The 12,247-nt window shown below is 43.5% G+C and overlaps 1 protein-coding gene and 1 long non-coding RNA gene across 3 annotated transcripts in view; both read left to right on the top strand.

The window, feature by feature from the left end:
• The window catches only part of Dnm3 (dynamin 3), a 430,502-nt gene that overhangs the window by 41,116 nt on the left and 377,139 nt on the right, over window positions 1-12,247 (top strand). The window lies entirely within an intron of this gene.
• LOC139707849 (uncharacterized) lies at window positions 2,296-4,133 on the top strand. The gene is made up of 2 exons (XR_011709274.1): window positions 2,296-2,623; window positions 3,415-4,133. It is a non-coding gene; the product is annotated as an uncharacterized lncRNA (long non-coding RNA).

Below are 12,247 nucleotides of genomic sequence, written 5' to 3'. Positions count from 1 at the left end.
CCTGTGGGTTGTGGACAAGGAACTTTCTAGTTCCTTAGGAGATTCAGGCCAGAAGTCTTCTGCTCTTTCTTATAGACTCAAAGGATGAAAGAAATAGAAAAACTATTTAAAAAGTAACGATGTTGAGGTGAAAGTTCTCCCGTCCAGGGTCACAATGGAGTTCTTGCTGGGACCAGAACCCAAGACATTGTCTGAATAGTGACCATCACTTATCAAAAGAGATAGTCTCTTCTTTGTTCATAGTGTTGATATCCCGAGGGCAGAGTTACATGGAAGGTTTTCCATAGTTTTCAGGGATGCATAAGCTATAAAGCCAATTCTTGACCTGTTTACAGATTAGGTGACTTGCTTTTGTTATTGCCAAAGTATTTCAGAGTAACAATATTTTTGGTACCAGGGACTGAACCCAGGGCACTTATCACTGAGCCACATCCCCAGCAAGCCCCTTCCCCGCTTTATTTTTCTGAGACAGATCTCACTAAGTCACTGAGACTGGACTTGAACTTGAAATCCTCCTGCCTCAGCCTCCCACTAGGATTACAGGTGTGTGCCATCATGCCCAGCACAATCACCTCATTCTTCATGGATCTTTTCTGATGATTTGTGGAAACCTTAAAATAAAATCTGTTTTGTTTTGTTTACTTTAATAGGCAACTCTTTCACAAAATTAAAAAGTCTCTGCTGTGTCATAACATTTCTTTACTAATTTACAAACATTTATGCAACCTGCCTTTGTACAAATGCGCATACACCTGTCAGCATGGGATGAGATTAGGGACTTACTTATTCATTGTTTATTCAACAATTTGGGTAAAATACATCAATTATTTTAAGGTATTATCTGACACGTAGTTTTTTTCCCACTGAATTTTTTTCTCAGTACAAATGGATAGGATCTTCAGGACATATGCAAAACAATCCTTATTTGTGAAAATTTCATTAATTTTTTTTGAAAGTCAGAAAAGATTGTGATTCCATTATTCTCTCTGCAACCTGTTTTGTATCTTAATATACAGTTAGTCAAAGAAGTGTTTGGTTTTTCTCACAAAGATTTCTTTTTTTCTTTCCAACATGTGGTTGGAGATCAGCTCATCATTGCCTTTAGGCACTAAGAATCTAGGAAATGATAAGTGACTGAATTTTTTGTTTTTCTTTATCTTGTGAGGTATGAAATAGAAAGGTAACGTTGTATTTATAGTAGAGTTTTGAAGACAGATCTCAGGGCCGCACAATGAAAAGATAAAAGTGGAACTGGGAATAAAACCAGAGTCAAATGGGATTCATTCTTGAGAAGAGGGAACTCACATCACTTCCCTAGAGAATAAACTCAAGCCATTAGGAATACTTCAAAGAGCTCCTAATATAGATAAAGATAATATAAAACTGGCATAGATATCAGAATGGCAATGGGAGCATGTTGCATCTGATACTGGCTGGAATTCTCATTCTGCTAGAAGAAGGCAGGCAGTATATTGGAAAGATGGCGAAATATGTTCCAATTTCCATTCACTTGACTTCCTGCCCTGAGTAAGTCATTTCCCTGTTTTCAGCCTTGGGTTAATTCTACTTTCCAAGCTTGGGAGGCCACTGTGAGAGTCAATGGTGGTGGTTCAGTGGTGCCGTGTAGACATGGGTTAGCTCCGAGCCAGAGCACCTGTCATTCCTGTGTCATGGCGTCTGCAGGGTTGTGTTTCAAGGGTGGAAGCAGCAGAGGCAAGAGCTGCAAGTCTATGTTTTCACTACCAGACACCTTGGTGATATGGTCTTCAGAGAAATTCTGGGAAAGGGTATGGAGTCTATATTGAGAATCTGTCAAGAAAAGGCAGACCTATTTTAAAACTGGGTTTTAATAAGCTTAGCGTAGACATTCTAGTAGGCTGTGACTCACAAGAATGGTAGATAACGACAAATGGAGTTCTGGTTATTAACTTATGAATGAACTAAACAGGAGAGAAAGGCATATGGGCAATGTGGTTTTATCTCCAGCAAGTAGTGTTAGATATAAAAACATCAAGGAGGGGGCATGTTACTAAGGAAAAATGCAAGAGTAGCATTTATTTTAAATGGAGTGGGTGACTTTCCAGTGGAAGAAATTGGCTTTAATAGATTTATTGGAACAAATTTCAAAATTAGAAGAATGACTGCTAGGTACTGCCTTTGACAGAAAAAAATAAATCATCTGGGGGCTGGGGTTGTGGCTCAGTGGTAGAGTGCTTGCCTGGCATGCATGAAGCCCTGGGTTCCATTCCCACCACCACATAAAAATAAAGGTGTTAGAGTCTGTAAACAAGTCAAAAATAACACCTGGCATTTTGCCAGGGGAATGTTAGAGTTCGTAAACAAGTCTGGATGGTGCCTGGCAAAATGCCAGAGGGAGTGGTTTGAGAAGCAACAAAAGCGAGCCATTAAGTGTGGAGATTCCTTATTGGTTGACTGATGTATCTAGTTTATGCTAATTAGATAAGCTGTGTGGAATGTATAAATACTGCTCCTGTCCTGCAATAAACGGCTCCCACTCCTGCTGTATCAACATACACAAGTTGTTCGTCACCCCCCGGTTATTTTGCTGCAGCCGGACTGCGGCAGATGGTGGCCCGTACCGGGAGCCCCGGGACACTCAGGGGTAAGTGACGAAAAAAAAAGCTGCTCGTCCATAGATAGGACGGGAGCAAATCTGCTCATCCCTAGGCAGATAGGGCGAGAGGAAAAATGGTCATTTCAAGAAAATGGAAAAGATTGATACAGTATGTTTGTGTCTTGTTTTGTCTCAGTGTATTGTATTGTTTTTGTGCTGAAAAAATGGAAGGGGTGAAAAGTAAATTACTAAGGGAAGGAAGCACCCCAGTGGAACCAAGAATAGTTAGGGCATGTGTTGATAAGAGCCCAAGAACTCTAGTCAGAAAGAAAAAGAAAGTTCAGAAGAAGAAGGATTATCAGGAAAAAAGTTGCAGCAAAAGGCTATTACTAAATACTTTTCATTACCGGAGGGTGCGTGAAGCGGAGAGGCGGCTGCGGAGTGTGCAAGCCGGTCACAGCGCAGCAAGGATTTTCCAAGAGGCGGCAGCGACTGGCCCTTCCCCGCCTCCTGGCCGGGGAGCTAGCTCTTCCACTGCTGCGAGCCCAAATCTAGACCTGACCTGGAGGCACAGTCTCGCAGGCTCTTGCTCCCTGTGCCCAGTAGCAGTTTGAGACCGGGACTCTCCCCAGGGCCATCTGGGGCTACCCGGGACGCTACAGCCGCAGAAGACGCTACTGGTGTCCCTGATGTTTGGTCATTTTCAATGCCAATAACTAAACTACAATGGTTCTCCCTGACCTGGAGGCTGATAAATAATGAGTACTATTAATGCTTATTTCAAATGCAAAAAAACCTTGAGATAATGTACTAAATTGTTCAGAAGGTTGTTTTCTTAGTGCAATGCTACAGGATTTTCTTTAGCCATCCGGAGTTCCTGCCTTCGTCCCAGTGCCGGTAAAGACCAAGGTGGAAGAATTTCCAGTGTTGTTGAGAACCGGACGAGACTTCGGATCAAGCTAGCTGCCTGCAGAACTTACCTGGACTATGATTTAAGCTAGCTGCCTGCAGAACTTACCTGGACTGTGATTTATCTGAACTGAGATCTATTGAGACACTGCTTTACCTGGACTGAGACAACAAACTGTAATCTATAACAAATTGTAACACGGTATCTTTGCTAACAGTGTCATTGCTGGTATAATTTTTCCAAGGGCTTCTTGCATGGAGCCATCAATTGGCTTGGTATTGTGACATTTTGTATCCTCCCTTTCTGTTTGTAGCAGGTTATTTATGGTGTTTCTGTAAAAACCACTATGGTTGTTATTTAAATTAAACAAAAGGGGGAAATGTTAGAGTCTGTAAACAAGTCAAAAATAACACCTGGCATTTTGCCAGGGGAATGTTAGAGTTCGTAAACAAGTCTGGATGGTGCCTGGCAAAATGCCAGAGGGAGTGGTTTGAGAAGCAACAAAAGCGAGCCATTAAGTGTGGAGATTCCTTATTGGTTGACTGATGTATCTAGTTTATGCTAATTAGATAAGCTGTGTGGAATGTATAAATACTGCTCCTGTCCTGCAATAAACGGCTCCCACTCCTGCTGTATCAACATACACAAGTTGTTCGTCACCCCCCGGTTATTTTGCTGCAGCCGGACTGCGGCATAAAGGTATTGCATCATCTACAACTTAAAAAAAAAAAATCATCTGAAGGTTTAGGGGGGGTTGAAACAGAATCAGCTAAGTTTATAAAAAGGTAAAGCAAGCAAATCAAGAACAGGCTACAGTAGGCTGAAGAGGGCTTTTTTTTTTTTTTTCTTCCCTCTTCAATTTGAAAAATTAAAGTTCTTCCTGGAAGACAGAGGAGATAAGGCCATTGGTTAAGGAAGATGGAAAGGCATCCTTAATATGATTCTTTGCTGGAAACCCATTAGCCCTGATGAATGTCCAACAATCTCTGCTAATTATTGAAGGTGAAGGACTGGGCTTCAAGTGTCTTTCTTGTGTTAGTATTTAAGGTATTTAATGCACCTGCTGTGTGTGTGTGGAGTCCAGGTGTGGCGTAGCCATCCCGATCTTGAGTTCAAGCTTCATTTTGTGTTGCTCTGATTGGGACTTAGCAGCCAAATTTTGCAGATTTGTAGACATGGAATGCTGAGAATTAGGGTACAAGGAAAAACTGGGGAAAAATAAGGGTATGGGCCTCCCTTCTTTAATCTCCTTATTCTAGTTATCTCTAGCAGGATCAATGTATCAGAAGGAGGACTTGGGTATTGTTCAGATATCTGCTCACAAACCTAGTGGGCCTACCAAGTAGAGGGCCAGGGAAATAGGTGGTTGAACATTAAAGGCACCTTTGAGCTTGCCTGGGAACCCCTCATCAAACCTTTCTTCCACAGCTGAGACTGTGCCTTAAAGTGAGCCGTCTCTAGCCGAGTATTCTCCCTTCTGTCTCATGTTCAAATTCTTTACAGCTCACATAAAGAATTGGGCCTGGACACAGCAAGTCTTTTGTGATGACATATTTAAATCTTCATTTGTTAATTGTACTATAAGAAGGGTGCTAAGAATAATACTCATAGTGAATCTGTTTTCTGGTTTTATTTTAAGACTTGGCTTTTTAAAGCTCTCTCCATCCCTGTGTGGAAGCACTCATTCTGTGGGTTTATATAGAAGTTGCATTTCTGGCCAAGTAGAAACAAATGACTAGTTGGTTCATTTTCCTAGAAAACTACCAGATGGTTTCCTAGAGATAAAGCATAATTAAATTTATTTAAAATTGAGTCAGCGACTTCCCTGTGTAAAGTTGATTTTAAAATATGAACTTAACATATTTCAGAGGTAGGGCTACTAGCTACTCCCTCTCTGAATGAGAAAGAATTCACATGAAGTTTTAGATGTTAATTGAACTAAGTTATAAGCAATTTCCATTGGGAAAAGATACAGACTTGTTCCTTTTAAACAATCCTTTGATACTGCCCCTACAAATGTATTTGAGAATTGATGTAGTTCATGGCAGTGTCATGATAATTCTGAGTTCTGCGTGGCGTGGGGACCTGTACTGTCTAGCAGAGGATATCTCTTCTTCTTTTTTTTGGATTGATTATATTAGAGACCAATCACAGCAGCAAAAAAGCAAACAGTCCCACACCCTGAACAGAAGGTAAGACAACACTGGACGTGGTTCCTTAGTGTGGCTCCACACAGTTATTGGAAAGTTTGTTCTTAAAAATAGTTGGTTCCTGAGCGTCTTTCCATGTAAATGCCTTTGAGGATTTTGCAGCCAAATTGTTGATGGGAGTGGGTTAGTACAGCCCACCGGGAGGGGAAGAGCACCACGCTGCCAAGGCAGCGACCACCTCGCCCAACCGCCATGAGGAATCTGCAGCAGTGGGTGCCCGTGATGGTGCTGCCGATGGGGCTGGTGACAGAACTTGGCAGCCATCATATGCTGGAAGCAGCTCGGCTCTTCCTCGATCGGTGTTTGAATAAACACTTTCTTTTAGAATGGCTTTAGGTTTGCAAAATTGAGAAGCTCATGCAGGTAGTCCCACGTACCTTCCTAGTTTCACCTATTATTGGAATCTTACACTGGAATGGCAGGTCGGTTGCAGTGAATGAGCCACTGTGGGTCCATTTCATCAATGGAAGGACACGTTTTATTCAGGCTCCGTTAGTTTCAGCCTGCTGGGCCTTTCCTGTCCTAGGATCACGTCCAGGGTGCTGGTTACATCTTGTCCTCTTGTCTCTTCAGGGTACTCTTCCCTGTGACAGTTTGCCAGCCTTACCTTGTCTGGGAAGATATTTTGGAAGTTTCAAGGAGCCCTGATCAGGTGTTTTGTGGACTGCCTCTTTTTTTGAGATTTGTTTGATGTTTTTCTCATGGAGTAACACACTGTCAGCATGACTTCTCCTTGTTGACGCTGACCATCCTCCATGGCTGGGGAGTGTCTGCCAGGTTTCCTGTGTACTCTATCTGTGGAAAGAAGTCACACTTCAGGAGTGGAGTTATGCTTCCTCTCTGAAGGTACATTAACTGCGTGCATTATTTGGCATTTGTTCGCAGGGGAGACTTGTCTGTTCTTTTCTGTTTATTCAATAATTCACCAATCAGTGTAGACCCATGGATATTTAATTTGTACTTGGGGTAAGAAACCATGATAATTAGTGATGTTGCTTCAGCCATCCCCTGGGACTCCTTTCCGTTGGCTCCTGTGTCCCTATGACATAGTACCATAATTTTGTGCATGTCTTTTTGAGCTCTTCCCAACCTTCTGTCAGCAGAAGGTGCTCCAGGATCACCTTTTCTATTTTCTGACCTAGTTCTAGAATCAGCTATGTGCATGTGTGATGTTCTGCATGTGTGATGTTGTGTGAGGGGCAGAATTCCAAGTTCACCATCTTGGATCAGCCAACTTTTGGGTGGCTGGGATGCTCTTGGCACAGGGGCTCCTACACTGCTGGATTTTATGGGCCAGTTGGAAAAATGGTAATGGATGTCACGTTGCCACCTTTTGATTTTTGCCTGTGTGGATGGTAAATATGAACAGCCAAACAAAGTTTCTCTCAGGTAGGATTTGTCTCAACTCTTCCAAATGTGTAGTCTAAATTTTGTTCTATGTACTTTAAGTAGTATGGTTTACATATTTTTTTCTTAATTCACTTTTATTTGAAGCTTTTTTCCTTAGACAACTTTAGCTATTATCCACCTTCACAGATGTCAGGGGCAGACCTTTAGCAAGTGCAAGGGGTGCCGGGGGTCGGCAGTAGTGAGTGGACATGTCTTTCTCTTGTCAATCTTGTGATTTGAGCAAAGCGACCTGCTGCGTGGAATTGCTTCTTTGGTTGAGAACCTAGATCAGTATGTGTCATGTCATGGTGAATGCTTAATGAATACCTGCTAAATTAAAAGATAAAAAAGCTTCTCGCTGTCTTATTTCTTTCCTGTGAAGACGCAGCACTATCGTGTCGATTGCACTGCACTTGAAACAATCCCGTGAAGAGCTCTCCCTTGTGGTTATTTCCCTTTGTCTCTAAGCCTGGATTTTTAATATTGTCTCTGTTCATATTGGTTTATGAAACCAATTACACTAATTAGAAAAACACAGTTAAATGTTTAAGTTTCCATCAAGTTGTTTGTGTCTGATACTGCTGTGGAAAAAGACTAATGAAGCTTCCAGGTTGAAGCTCATTTCTTTGGATTACTGCTTGTATTTGTGCAGAAACTTCCCTCCTGAGGTGACTGTTCTGTCCGTGATGTTTTCAGGATTTAAGTAGCAGAGAAGTGTCCTGTCCAGCAGGGTCTAGCTCAGGGCATGAGGCTACAACTTGAGGAATATATCCTGGAATTACATTGTCTCCAGTGAGAACTGCATTTAATATTAATAATTTGGCATTATCTATGTTTTGTAGATGAAAATAATGAATATGTGATCTTTGCATTAATTGGCCAGTAGTTAAATTTAATCTTGGCTTTTTGACTTTGTCTTAAGAAACTTGTTTAAAATTGGAATAATTCTTACTATGTTAATTTTAATCTAGTTTCCCAAGGAAGAATTTTCTGAGCAGCCCAAGATACCACTTTGCTGACCTAGTGAGTCTGCAAATCTTGTTCCATCTCCTGTAAGAATCAGTAAGACTGACAAAATATTATTTTAAAATGGGTTATGAATAAAAATTGAATATATTTCTGAAGACTTAAGAGATCTGTGGAGTTTAACCAAGAGGGAACCATTTCATTTTTTTAAAAAACTATTTTTCCTTTCTCTTAAAGAAACACATGTTCATTAAAGAATATTTTGAAAACATGGGTAAAACTAGCTAGAAAAAGAAAATCGCCTATTATCTAGAGAGCAGGAGCAGCCTGGGGTGTGCACAGGGCCCGGCCGCTCATCTCGGCCTCGCCCCTGGGTGCTGGGTGCTTTCCACACCGCTGGATGCTCTGGAGGAAGCCGCACAGCATAGGGTCGACTCCCTTGCACAGCGCGGAGGTGAGACGCTGCTGCGCATCTGCGCAGGGCAGGGTTCGCCAGCCCGTGGCTTGGGGCAGAGTCTTAGGGAAGGTTCTTGGAGGCAACTAAAGGATGGATTAAATTACCCTTTCCTTCGTGTGTCCCAGAGTAGAACAGTGGTAGAACAGAAAGGTGGGTTTCCTTGTCTATAGTCCATGGGGGTGGGGTGGGGTGGGGTGAAGGGGGAGCCATGAGAGCTGGGCGGGGGTCGCATCTGAACAATGGGATGGATGATGACATTGGACGGCAGGAAGCACAGAAACGGTCTGTTTGTTCATACAGTCAAGAAGCATTAGTCAAGGTCTGTGATGTGTCAGGAATCGTACCAGGTAGACCCCGCATCCAAGGATGAATGACGCAGTCCTGCTTTGCGGGAGTTGTCAGTCTGGCTGGGAAGATGGAAAATAGACCGGCATGTATAGTGGGTGTTACAGTGAAGGTTTCCACGAACAGTGTCTGAGCTTGCAGCAGGAGTGTCGGACCAGCCTGTGCAGCAGCAGAACAGTCTTTCCGAAGGATCTGACTCCTGAGCCGAAGGACCAGTGGGCGGAGGAGAAGGGCCTGCGGTGGAGGAGGCGGTGCGTGCAGGGGCGCCGATGGAGAAGGGTGGCACAGCTCTGCGCGCTGTGTCCACAGCTAAGGAGGGTCTGCGCAGTGCCAGGGTCAGCAGCAGGTACTGGACCAGGGCTAGACGCAGAGCAGCAAGGGTGGGGAGACTTGTGCTTGATTGATTGGTTGGTGGTGCCATTCACAACTACAGCAAACAAGGAGGAGCAGATCCAAAGAGGACAATGGTGGGTTCAGTTTAGGACAAGATGAGTTTGGGATGCCTGTGATGATGTATGACTTGGCACGTGGACGTCTGGAGCTCAGAGGAGAGACTGGGGCTGCTGCTTCACAAATGGGGCCATACCAGGGAGTTTGGGGGTGGGTGGTGGGGGGTGGTGTGTGCAGGATGCCGGGAAATAGAAAAGAAAAACCCAGAAGGAGCCGACGGCTGAAGAGAGGAGGAGGAAAAGCCCCAGGAATGGAAAGGAGGAGATAGGGTAGCAACACCAAGGTTTGTTTCAAGAAGAAATAAGATAATTCTGGGAGTCCTTCTGGTTTTCAGAGATAAGAAGGTCACTAGCCATCTTGGTGACGGTGGCTCCAGGGTGAAGTAGGACAGTGACCTGGATTTCCCTCCTCGGAAGTGTGTTGAGGTCAGGAAGGCGCAGGTTAAGAACCCTCCTGGAGGAGCCTGGACTGTGGAGGAGGTGGGGAGTGTGAGACGGAAGCACAGAGTGGTGCTGTGGGCTCCCCTCTCATTCCCGAGGTGGGAAGGCTGGAGCGCTCCAATAAGAGCCTCTGGAGGGAGGAGGCTGACCATGTGGAGGACAGTCTGGGAGGCGCAGAGCTGGGTACCCTCTGAGTGATGCTGCCTCCACACACACAGCACTCAGACCGCATCCTAAATGAGGCTTGAGATCATTTGGAATGGACTAGTTTATCCAGTGACCTAAGCACATACTTCCCCTATGTCAAGGGATGGGCCTCAGGGGCAGGCTGTTGGCAGCAGTGGGGATCCGGGAGAGGGGACTTCAGGTGGGAGGCGATTTCTGTGGGAGGCAGTTCTTTCTTTCCTTTGAAGAGGTAAGGACTAGAAATGAGAATGTCAGAACCTCACCTGGCCAGAGAGGAGAAGCCCCCCAATTTATTGATCCCCTGTAATTTTGACAGTAAGAACATCACACATTGCATTGTGGAAATGTTCTTCACATTCTTGATTTTTTTTTTTTTCCTGTACAACCCAAGAAGACAGCTCTGAGAGATGAGAGAGGGAGGTGACAGGCTCCGAGCACTGAGGCGGTGGGGCAGAGAATGTGAAGCTCACCCTTGGGTAATGGATGGTTGGTCCAGGAAGGTTCTGCCAGGGACTGTTAGGTACTTGGTATACTGTGCCTGAAGAACACCAATAGGAAATACGAGCTGCCTTTCTTAGTTTTAGTTCAAGTGCCAGCTCCAGCCTTACCCAAGGTGTCACTATAGTTTTGTTTGTAAGATGCCCAAGAGTTAGTGCTTCTTGCATACTGGTATGGTGTGGATGTGAGGTGTCCCCCAAAAGATCATGTGTGAGACAATGCAAGAAGGTTTATAGGAGAAATGATAGGGTTATGAGAGCCTTAACCCAATCAGTGAATTATCCCCCTGATGGGATTAACTGAGTGGGAACGGAGGGTGGGTAGGGAGTGGCTGGAGGAGATGGGTCCCTGGGGGTGTGCCTGTGGGGTATATATTTTGTATCAGGCAAGTAGAATCTCTCTCTCTCCTTTCTGATCATCACTGAGCTGCATCCCTTCACCACACTCTTCCTCCATGATGTTCTGCCCCACCTGGGGCCCTGAGAAACGGAGTGACTGAGACCTCTGAAACTGTGAGCTCCCAGATAAACTTTTCTTTAAAGTTGTTCTTGTCGGGTCTTTTAGTCATAGCAGCAAAGAACAGACTAAAACTTACATTGCTGAGATATAGACCTATGATGAATAGAAAGACTAGAAAACCTGGTTATAGATGGAGGGAGCCCAGGGGAGCTTTCCATATCAGCCCAAGCTTTTATTCCCATGGCACATTTAAAAAATCATCATTTTCAGTCTGTATTGGCCTGTGGGATCATAAAAAGGTTAATAAAGTGAGATTTTTCAATAAGAAAAAAACTCTATCCCAGACTACATTCTGACCCTACAGAATACAACTCAAGTTGTCAGAGTAGCAAATATTCCTCTTTTGTGTTCTAAGGAAGAGTATTATTTTCTTTCAGTGTCTTTAATTGAAATAGTAGTCTAGAGTAAAAATTATTAAAAATGAAATACGAATGATTCATTTTCCATTTAAAGGCAGTGAGTATTTTAATTGTTCTTTGAGAATTGCCAATGTACAAAAGCAGAGTTCCGGAAAATGAAAGTAAAATGCTCAGGATTGAATTGTGGCAGCCTTGCTGACACTCAGAAGGGTAAGCCTTGAAACCTCCTAGGACCCCAAATCCCTGACTTGAGAAGTGTTTCTGTCCCGGACAATCAAGAGTCTGATATCTAGACAATGGCTTAAAATCAAAATGGTGGCCAGAGTGGTGTTGATGGTGCAGAAGTGTGTTTGGGAGTGATAATCTTTGATAAAGAGGTTTTTTTTTTTTTTTTTTTTTTAACTGATCAAAGGCTTAACTCTGTATTATTATTTTACTCCCAGTGGGCTCAGTGGATTCTTGCCACTGTCTTTAGTGCTGAAATTTTCTTGAAACCAAGTCCTTATGGCAGAAGCCACACAGTCTGGTGGCTGACTCACGTAGGGTGGGAACAGATTGTCAGGTGCTTTTTAGGGATCAGGAATTCCAGTGTGTCCTATCAAAGTATAGGCATTGGTTGAAAACCATTGTGTTATTTTGTGCTCTACAACAGCTACTCAAGGAAAAGGCTTTTAAAAGCATGAATGAGGGTGTGGGGTGGGAAAGGGGTGAGGGTGTGAGGAAAATTTCTAACTGAGAAATAAGATAAAAAAAAAATGTGTGAGGCTGGGGTTGTGGCTCAGTGGTAGAATGCTTGCCTAGCATGTGTGAGGCACTGGGTTCAATCAGTAACCACATAAAAAATAAATAAAATAAAGGCATTGTGTTCATCTACAACTAAAAGGGAAAAAAAAGTGTGTGATGTTTTTTTTTTTGGAAAATGTTTTATGGGTATAATCTGATG

The sequence above is a fragment of the Marmota flaviventris genome, chromosome 12, assembly GCF_047511675.1.
Source record: "Marmota flaviventris isolate mMarFla1 chromosome 12, mMarFla1.hap1, whole genome shotgun sequence".
Classification (NCBI taxonomy): domain Eukaryota; kingdom Metazoa; phylum Chordata; class Mammalia; order Rodentia; family Sciuridae; genus Marmota; species Marmota flaviventris.
Note: the sequence above shows the minus strand (reverse complement) of the source record. Positions and strands in the feature narration are given on the sequence as shown.